General features: G+C 44.3%; 1 non-coding gene across 1 annotated transcript; it reads left to right on the forward strand.

The window, feature by feature from the left end:
* Positions 1-668: 668 nt before the first annotated feature.
* LOC139004553 (U6 spliceosomal RNA) lies at positions 669-775 on the forward strand. Its single transcript, XR_011470430.1, has one exon. It is a non-coding gene; the product is annotated as a U6 spliceosomal RNA (small nuclear RNA).
* Positions 776-9,689: the final 8,914 nt, after the last annotated feature.

A 9,689-nucleotide genomic window follows, 5' to 3' on the forward strand; every position in this document is an offset into this window, starting at 1 on the left:
GATTGTTGGCCATTGACTCTCTGAGCGCTGGGTCCTCCACCTGTCTTTGCTCCTCCTGTTGAAGTCCTAACCTCCAGTTCCTGTGACTATGACTGTATTTGGGAATATTGTCTCAGAAGAAGATCAAGTTAAAATGAGGTCATTAAGGTGGGCCCAAGTCTAGTATGACTGTGTCCTTATAAACAAGTTTTAGAAAAACAATGAAAGCTTCTTTCATTAAAAAGAATAATTATGCTGGGAATGAATAATATTAAAAATAATATTTTCAACAAATGGTGCTGGGTCAACCAAATCCACATGCAAAAGATAGGTGGAGTCTTACCTTACACTAGACACAAAAAATTAACTCAAAATGGGCCATTGACCCAAATGTAAGAGATAAATCTATAAAACTCAGTGGAAAACATAGGAGTAAATTTCTGTGATATTGGGTTAGGTAATCATTTTTTAGACATGGCAGTAAGAGCATGAGCAGCAAAAACAAATAAATAAATTTAGCTTCATTAAAATTACAAAGTTTTGTGCTTCAAAGAACACCACTGATAAAGTGAAAAGACAACCTATAGAATAGGGGAAAATATTTGTAAATTATATATTTGAAAAAGGATTTGTATTCAGAATATATAAATAAGTCTTACAACTCAGTACTCAAAAGACAAAAAGCCCTGTTGCTCCCTTCGGCAGCACATATACTAAAATTTGAATGATACAGAGAAGATTAGCATGGCCCCTGTGCAAGGATGACACGCAAATTCATGAAAAAAAAAAAGAAGACAAAAAGCCCAATTAAAATAGGCAAAGAATTTGAATAGATATTTCTACATAAAGGACATACAAATGGCCAATGGCACATGAAAAGGTGCTCAATGTTATTAGCCATTCGGGAAGTGAAAATCAAACCCACAATGAGATGCCACTTCACACCCACTGAAATGACTAAAATTGAAAAGACAATAACAAGTATTGGTGAGAATGTGGAGAAACTGGAAACCTCATTGCTGGCGGGAATGTACAAGGATACAGCCATTTTCAGAAGCAATCTGGTAGTGCCACAAAAATTTAAACATAGAGTTACTGTAGGGCTCAAAGATTTTACTCCTAGGTAGATACCCAAAAGAAATTTGAAATTATGTCCACACAAAAATCTGTACATGAGTGTTTATAACAGCATGATTCCTAATAGGAAAAGAGGAAACAACCCAAATATATATCAATTGATAAAAGGATAAGTAAAATGTGGTAAATCTGTACAGTATAATATTAATCAGCCACAAGGAGTGACATGTTGATACTTGCTACAATATGGATGAATCTATATGAGTTATCTAGAATAGGTACATTTGTAGAGACAGGAAGTAGGGTGGTGGTTGGGAGGAAGGCATGGTGATTCACTGCTAGTGGGTATGATGTTTCTTCTGGTGGTGAGGAATCTGTTATAAAATTAGATTGTGGTGATGGTTGTACAGCTCTGTGAATATACTAAAAACCATTGAATCATACACTTTAAATGGCTGAATTTCAGTATGAGAACTATATCTCAAATTATTTTAAATGAACCATATTCAAATGTTCTAAAAACATTTCATTTCAAGCATCTATAATAATAAAAGTGTAATATGCTAATTAGACTGAACATCCTTCTGGACGACCTTCCAGATGAAGCTGGAGCTGGGAGGGAAGCCCAGGTTCTGGGTGCCAGAGGGAAGCCGGTGCCAGCAGCCAGCGGAAGGAAGGCCTTCTTTTGCATGAATTTCATGCATCGGGCCTCCAGTATACACAATAATATAATGAGCACCCATATACTTACCATGATGTTTAATAAAGAAAATCCTACAGATGTCATGGAAACCTCTTGTGTATTTCTTCTTGATTCAATTAACCTTATGCCACCTCTGGAAGTAACTATGTTTTTTACTAGAGGTAAACTTGATATTTACCATTTCTTGAATATTTTATACATTTGCTATATTTCTATTTATATATGTATATATAAAAATGTGTGTTTATTTATAAACAATACTAGAGGCCTGGTGCACGAAATTCATGTAAGGGGGGGTGTCCCTCAGCCCAGCCTGCACCCTCTCCAATCTAGGATCCCTGTGGGATCAGGCCTAAACCAGCAGTCGGACATCCCTCTCATAATCCGGGACACCTGGCTCCTAACCACTCTTCTGCCTGCCAGCCTGATTGACACCTAACTGCCCTCCCCTGCAGGCCTGGTCCCCCCCAACTGCCCTCCGCTGCTGGCCTGATCTTGCCTCCAACTGCCCTCCCCTGCCAGCCCAATTGCCCCCAACTGCCCTCCCCTGCCAGCCTGATCACCCACAAATGCCCTCCCTTGATGGCCATCTTGTGGTGGCCATCTTGTGATGACGTTGCGTGATGCCATCTAGGCTTTTATTATATAGGGTATAATATTTATATTAATATTACTCCTTTTATTTTTAACTTTTCCAAAGGCTGGTTTCCTCAGTTTTGAAGAGCACCTTGTGTAGGATATCCACCGTGAAATCCAGGCTGTTTCCACAAGCCCAGTGGGGATCTCCCTGCAGAAGCCCTGAGAGAGGTGAAGGTCTTTCTGCCTACAAGCCACAGGATCACACAGGAAAGTCAGCTTCTTGGAACCACAGCGGCTCTATCACCTCCACTTCTCTGTGGTCCCCTCCTCTTTTAGGAGGTGTTTCAATCTGGTTAACTGGTGAGCTCTGTGCTTCAGTGTGCATTTTATTTTCTAGATCTGATCTGTTGCCAGTTGGTAGAAACAAAGTATTTCCATCACTATGTCTTAGAATCTGGTCCATGCTTCCAGCTGTACAGCAGTGAAGAGTCCCAGTTCTGTCACCGAGGAGACCTGGAGCAGGCCATTTCCACCCCGAGGCCCCTGAGCATGGCAGGGTGCCTTTGGATGTCTCTCCCACTTAGCAGTGGGCCCTTCCTGGGTTCATCTGTGCTGACAGGCCTAGAGCCTTCTCCAAATTTATCCCCCACACACGCTCAGAGAGATCCTCCCTCAGCATGGGATCCGTCCAACATGAATCTGGGTGAAGCACAGATGAGGAGGAGGAAGAGGAACTCCCAGAGTGAGCACATCCAGGGCTCTGTTGTGGAGCCACACCCCCCTCTCCCCTTTTCACTGGTACTGGTTGAGAGGAGGGGAGGTGAGGGGTCAGGAGCAGGTCTGGAAAATGGCAGAGAAGTAGGTGGCACCTGGTCCTGCTCAGACACTTTGCTCCTGCTGCTGCCAACCCCTTCACCCAACTGCCCAGTGGGCAGCCATTCCTCGCCCCAGTCACATCGCACAGATATCTTCGATGCAGCAAGTCCCACTCCTTCCACCACAGCAAGTCTGTGCAGCTGGCCCTTTAAATGCTCTGGAAGGAGACAGTGGAAGGGAAACTGAAAAAGCTGATGGGCCCTGGGCTCTTAGCAACAGGGTCCCATGGCATGCAGGCAAGAAAATGGAAATCAAAATAGTGACTTTTAAAGAGACGGACATGGTGGATATATTTCAATGCTGGCACACTTTCTGTCCCGAAATATTTTTAGAGGTGAGTTCAAACAGCTTTAAGTGCTGGTGTTCTTTTGATTGCCCCCCCGCCCCCCCCCCCCCCGGCCCCATCCATCCCAGGCTCCAGGGGAGAGGAGACCAATGGGAGCTTAAGAGTGTATTTAAAGCAAAAGGAAACAAATAAACAACCAAATCTCCCCAAGCCCTGTGGCATGAGCCAGATTCTAGAAACTTTTTTTTAAAAACTCAGTTTCTTTCTTTCTCCTGTGGAACGAATCTCTTGCAGTAGCTTCCCTTCTCAGACTCAGCATGCCTGCCCCTACCTGGGATGTTTTATTCCTTCTCTAAATGTCTAAGAAATGTCATTTCCTCGGAAAACGTGGATGCTCCTTCATTGTCCATGTTAGGAATGAACTCTCCTTTGAATTTCTCCTGTCCTTCATCCTTTATCTCATAGCATCACTTTTTACCTCCTGCCTGGAGATAAGGCTAATGGTGTGTGCAGCCTGACCCTCTCCAGATGCTAAGCTCCTGTTGAATTCATCTTTATTTCCAAGAGTGAGAAACACTTGCATGTGCCTTGCATGTGGTCCATGAGCAAACACATGTCTAATTTGATTCTTCATATAGGTCAGAAAAAGGTGGTTTATGCCCTTTGACTAAGAGAAGTGTGGCCCAAAGATGAGAATGACCTGCCTATGTAGAGGTCTTTCACCACGACTTACTGCTTCAAAAAATATAAAGGCTAACTAACAACAAACAAAAACCCCCCAAACACTTCTTCCCTTTGTGGGGACAGCTCTGTCTCTGCCTCATGAGAGCCCTTCACTCTGAACACAAAAGCAAATCACTGCTTCTGCCTCAGTTTTAGGACCAGTTCCTCCTTTTCTGCTTGTGGGAGTTGCCTTTGGGTCCTGGCGCTGCGGCGATGAGCTAACACCTGTCTCTCCGATGCCCAGTGGGTTCTGAAGCCCCTCCCCATGGTGGCTGCGGTGGGGAGAGTGAGTTTCTGTATTTCTCAGGAAATATTCTTTCTGACTGGAGGGTTCCCATGTGCTTTTTGTCTGTTCTACTTGTCTACCATTTGCTGACAGATTGCCCGACTCCTCAATTATTCATATACAAATAAATAAACGTTTATTTCCTGGCATGTTTCCCATCACCAGGCCAACAGCAGATGCTTCAGAGGTTGTTAGGAGATGTCAAAGTCTCCCTGTGTAATATGCCACTAAGAAGATTCATGAATAGGAAAGAGAAAGTTTCACTGTTTCTTGGGCTAGGAGGGTTTGGTAATTCAAAGTGGGAAGGCCTAGTTTTGAGATAGGACTGACTTGTTAAACAACCTTGAGAAATTCACCTTATACTTCAGTTTCGTTACCTGGAAAATGAGGGAGTATATCAGATTATCCAGATCTATGAACTTGCCTCTTACCACTTTTAGGCTATCTAAGTCTGCAGTGAGATGGTAGAATATGGGTCATAAAAGTCCAAGAGTGAACCATTAATAAGTTTCCAGGTGGGAAGGGAATATGAAAGAGAAAATTCTTTCAGTGCAGAATTCATTAATTCATAGAATCATAATTACATTTGTAACTCCAACTTGGGATTTAAAGGGGAAAATATCAGATGGACCACTGTGTTCCATTTTAATTCAATATATTTCAGGATTCCCTACTTCAAAACTCTCAAAGTCCTTGCCAAAGAGTGGGGTGCAGCCTTGGCACTCTTTCAGTGTCTGGATAGGGGTGATCATGTCACCTCTAAGAAGTAACTAACTTCTTCCTCTTCTATCCTTCCTAACAAGCCATTTCTAGCCACAGGACATGGGCAGAGGGGAAGAAGGAGGGATCCTGAATACAGTCCATACTAGAGTCTAAGTAGGGGACTTCCCAAACTATGCCTTCCTTCTGGACTACACAGTCCTTGCTCATAGCTTCTTGTTTTCTTGTCCAATTAAAGGCTGCTGCATACTGTTGCCCAAAGTTGCCAACTTGAAGTCTCTTTTATTAGTGGCTGGACGTGTGTGGCTGTTACTATATGAGAACTTAAACTGTCCCTATGTAGATTTTCAGCCTCCCTTCCACAAGGGGAGTTAATGAAGCTCATCTGGGGATGCCTTAGAGCAGTGGTTCTCAACCTTCTGAATGCCGAGGCCCTTTAATACAGTTCCTCATGTTGTGGTGACCCCCAACCTTAAAATTATTTTCGTTGCTACTTCATAACTGTAATTTTGCTACTGTTATGAATTGTAATGTAAATATCTGATATGCAGGATGTATTTAGGCGACCCTTGTGAAAGGGTCGTTCGACCCCCAAAGGGGTCGCGACCCACAGGTTGAGAACCACTGCCTTAGAGGTGTGTTTTTTTTTTTACCTTCAGTAGAGATAAGACTGATTACTGTGGTGATGGTCTCTGGTTAGCCTTATTAAGACAGTCTGATTGATCCCAGCCCACTCTCTCTTCCCAGACTCTTCATAAAACAGTGTTCAGTTTTATAGGGTTTTCTCCGATAAACTCCTCTCTGGAATTTGCTAGAGAATAACTCTTCATCACTCTGATATTCATAGTATATCCCCAAACCCCAGAGCAGGGTTTTTCTCTTCAATATTCTCCAAAATAGAGGATAATACATCCTTCAAACTACCCAGCTGGGCTATAACTTTCTCAAGCAGCCCCTTTGATTTATTCATTATAGCTTAATTGGTGGACTTTTGTCCCGGCCAAGATAGAATAGCTGCATTTCTCAGTAGCCCTTCTCTTATAGCGAAGAACTTCCCAGATGTAACACAACAAACACAGGAAGATGCTGAAAGGTGGAAGGACAAAGGTGTACTGCCTTGAACCTCAGGACTTGGGGAACAACACCATGGTGAGTTCCCTGGCTTTTCCTTTTTCCTGTGTCCCAAATTGCAGGGTGGCAGAGACACCATCAACCTGGAAACCCCCACAGGCAAAGACCAAGAAAACCCACCCCCCCAATTCTTCTCTCTCTAGTGAAAGTCCAGGAAAAGAGTATCCTAAGTAGAATAGGAAATCTTTTAGATAATACCAGGTATACTCCAGCCAAGTACCAAAGGAAAAACAATGATCAATTTGTGGTGGCAGATGCATAAAGTACAAACGTGAATGAAGAGACACATGACTGAAGATGTAGGCAGGCCCTATGCAGGTGGAGGATCTTGAGTGCCAGATGAAGCACCACTGTTAAAAACCTTCGGACTCTCTTTTATAGATTTAGGGGAACTACAGACATGACTTAAGGAAATAACAACACGTACAGATTTGAATTTTAGGTGGATCATTCCAAGGGCTCCTGGGGAGGCAATGGCAGTATTCCAAGTGAGAGATGATGAGAGCTTGCATCTGGGCGAGGGCATTGGGGATGTGGAAGTGGGAAAGGTTCCAAAAGTTAAAGAACTTGGCAATTGGATGTTTGGTGTAGTGGTGGAGAAAAACTAGGCATTAAGAACGACTTCCAGGTTTCTAACTTGGATGACTGTGTAGATGGGGTGCCATCAACTGAAATAGAAAGCACAAGGGAATGAGCAGGTTTGGGGTGGAAATGCTGAGTTCAGCTTTGAACATGGTGAGTTTGAAGTGGCTTTGGGTCACCCACGTAGAGAATATCCCCCACATCATCAATTGTACAGGCCCGAGAAATGTGTTTGCATGGAAAAAGTAGATTAGTACCCAATTAGCATGTCACTGACAACCTGGGACTCCTTGTCCTATGCAAATGAGCCGGGGGTACATGGTCCAGACTCACCCATAATGACTCATCTATGCAAATGAGTCTGGGTGCATGGTCATAACTGGAGCAGAGTTATCCTGTTCAAGTTCAACCAGGGCCTTCCTGTCATTTTCTTTCCATGGTACTACACACTTAAGAAGGAGCCCAGGATTTTTTAAAAATATTTTTTTATTGATTTCAGAGAGGAAGGTGGCGGGGGGGGGGGGGGGGAGAGATAGAAACATCAATGATGAGAAAGAATCACTGATCAGCTGTCTCCTGCACGCCCCCTCCAACCCCCAGGTTTTTTTAAAGACCTGGGTGACTAGTATCTATGTAGTACATTTAATTAGATTAAATTAACTCTCAGGTAGCTCCTGTTTTAACTCAAGATCTTTGAACAGAAGTAAGGATTTTTTTTTAAGACCATTCAAAATGGGAGCACCCCAACAACTCCTCCCCCACATTACCTCCCCACTCCCCACCCTCCCACCGCAAATACCCCTCAGATATCTGCCAGGAGAGGGGAAGAATGAGTCACTGCTGCGATGGTAGACATCTAAAATGAGAGCTGAAAGGACTTTCGTTTTAGTTGTGTTGAAGGAAGAAGGGAATGTTTGCCTATGAAGGAAAATGGCAGCACTCGGCCCAGTGCTCACTTCCTAAACCCCCACTGCTATCACCCCCTGGGAAGACAGCCAGAAGCAGACTTGACAGTGTGCCTTTCTCTGAAGACCCAGCCAGTCTTAATCCACTTGGATTGAGAGGCCTCTGCAGAGGCAGCCAGCAGCAGCCAGATCTGCGGTTGTGCTGAGGTCAAGTGAGCAGTTCCGGCGTGCTGCTCCCAGACCCTGCAGAAACTGCTCTGTGCGCAGGAGTAGGGAGCGTGTGATTCACACTCACAACCTCTGATCAGAAGAATCAGAAAGGTCAGTCACTAGGGAAAGAAACAATTGCAGCCCCATGGTCCCACAGAGGTGAAAGCGAAACTTAATCATTGATCATTAATGCTATGCCTTAATCCAGAAAAGAGATAAAGGTGGTTGGTTATGAATTAAAGAGATGCCTCATGATGAGGAAGAACAGGGTGGTTTGGTTTTAAAATTAAGTTAGTTATTAATGATTTGTTAAGTCCAAGTGGTTTGCTAAGCTCTGCAGTTGGTGCATGAGGGAATATGAAGATACCTAAGACCCCGTCGCTGCATTCAAAAGGTCTACATTGTGGCAGGGAAAGAGCGATATACATAGGTGAAGGTGAAGTCTACAAGTTGCTGTTAAAATTGTTCTTTGCCCTGTGAAGTCCCAAAGGAGATATTCAAAGACAGGTTAGTTAGGATGCTTATATTTACACAGTGATTCATTTTAAAAATGTTGCTTCTTAAAGCAGCCTGTGAAGTTAATGTGCAGGTGGTGTAACTCACAATTTACAGAAACGGAGTTCAGACAACGCCCAGTGCATGAGGGTACAAGAGGTAGAACTGGCTTGCTTCATGGAAGGAGCTTGCTGGTAGCATGCGAGGGAGACCACCGGGCCAGGACACACTGGCCACCAGGGGGTGGAAAAGGGAGCCAGGGCAGAAGGAGGAGCAGAGCGATGATTTTTCTCTACTTGAGTTTCCCAGGCCTCCTCTGTAGAAACAAAGGTGTGTCATTCCCTGGTGCCCCTAACCATTGGTGTGGGCTCCCTGCCCCTGGAACATTCTCTTCTGGTGATTCCTTGGAATCCCCCCATTTGGTTCACTCTTTGGTGGAGTCTTTATGCCCCTGAAAACAGGCATCTCACAGGGTGCCTGGGAACCCCTCTTCCCGGAAACAGGGAAGAATAGCCCCTTTCTCAGGGATACACTTGGTTACAAGGAGTCTTAAATCAGGGAGGGGAACAGACCTTTCAGTTTTTATTTCAAGCCCCGTGTCTCACCAGGAACCAGGGTTCAGATTGTGTCTAAGCGATGTGAGCTGGGATGTATCTGAGAGACACTGTCATTCAGGGTCTGACAGGCTCTGACGACAGATTCTGAGAACCGAGGCATTGCTCCTCAGACAGTCTGCCAGCGCCCGCTGTGTTCTCTTAGGGAGGCTTCCCTCTGGGATTTCCAGTCTCTCTAGAAAGTAGTTTTCTGGCAGGCCTGTCCCGTCTGGGTCAGACATACCTGAATTCCAATTTTTATAACAAAAAGACTGAGAGAGAGCAAGTGGAATGCAAGATACTAAACGGTAGCTCTGAGGTGCAGGAGTGAGAAGTCTGAGCCCAGAAAATAGCTCACAAAGGACAATGAAGGGATCATGAAGAAGAGATGGGGTGAGATGGAGACGGAAGGAAGTCAGGAACTGGCATAGCAGCCAAGTTAGTGAAGAAGGACCCACAGGTCTTAGGGTTTAGACCAATAGAAAAGAGTCTGAAGGATTAATGAGGTCATATGGCAGGTCAGGGCCAGAGAGGGACCATTGGT

Source organism: Myotis yumanensis, unplaced genomic scaffold, assembly GCF_028538775.1.
Source record: "Myotis yumanensis isolate MYYU_CA2020_CCGP unplaced genomic scaffold, mMyoYum1.0.hap1 SCAF_2, whole genome shotgun sequence".
Taxonomy (NCBI): Eukaryota; Metazoa; Chordata; class Mammalia; order Chiroptera; family Vespertilionidae; genus Myotis; species Myotis yumanensis.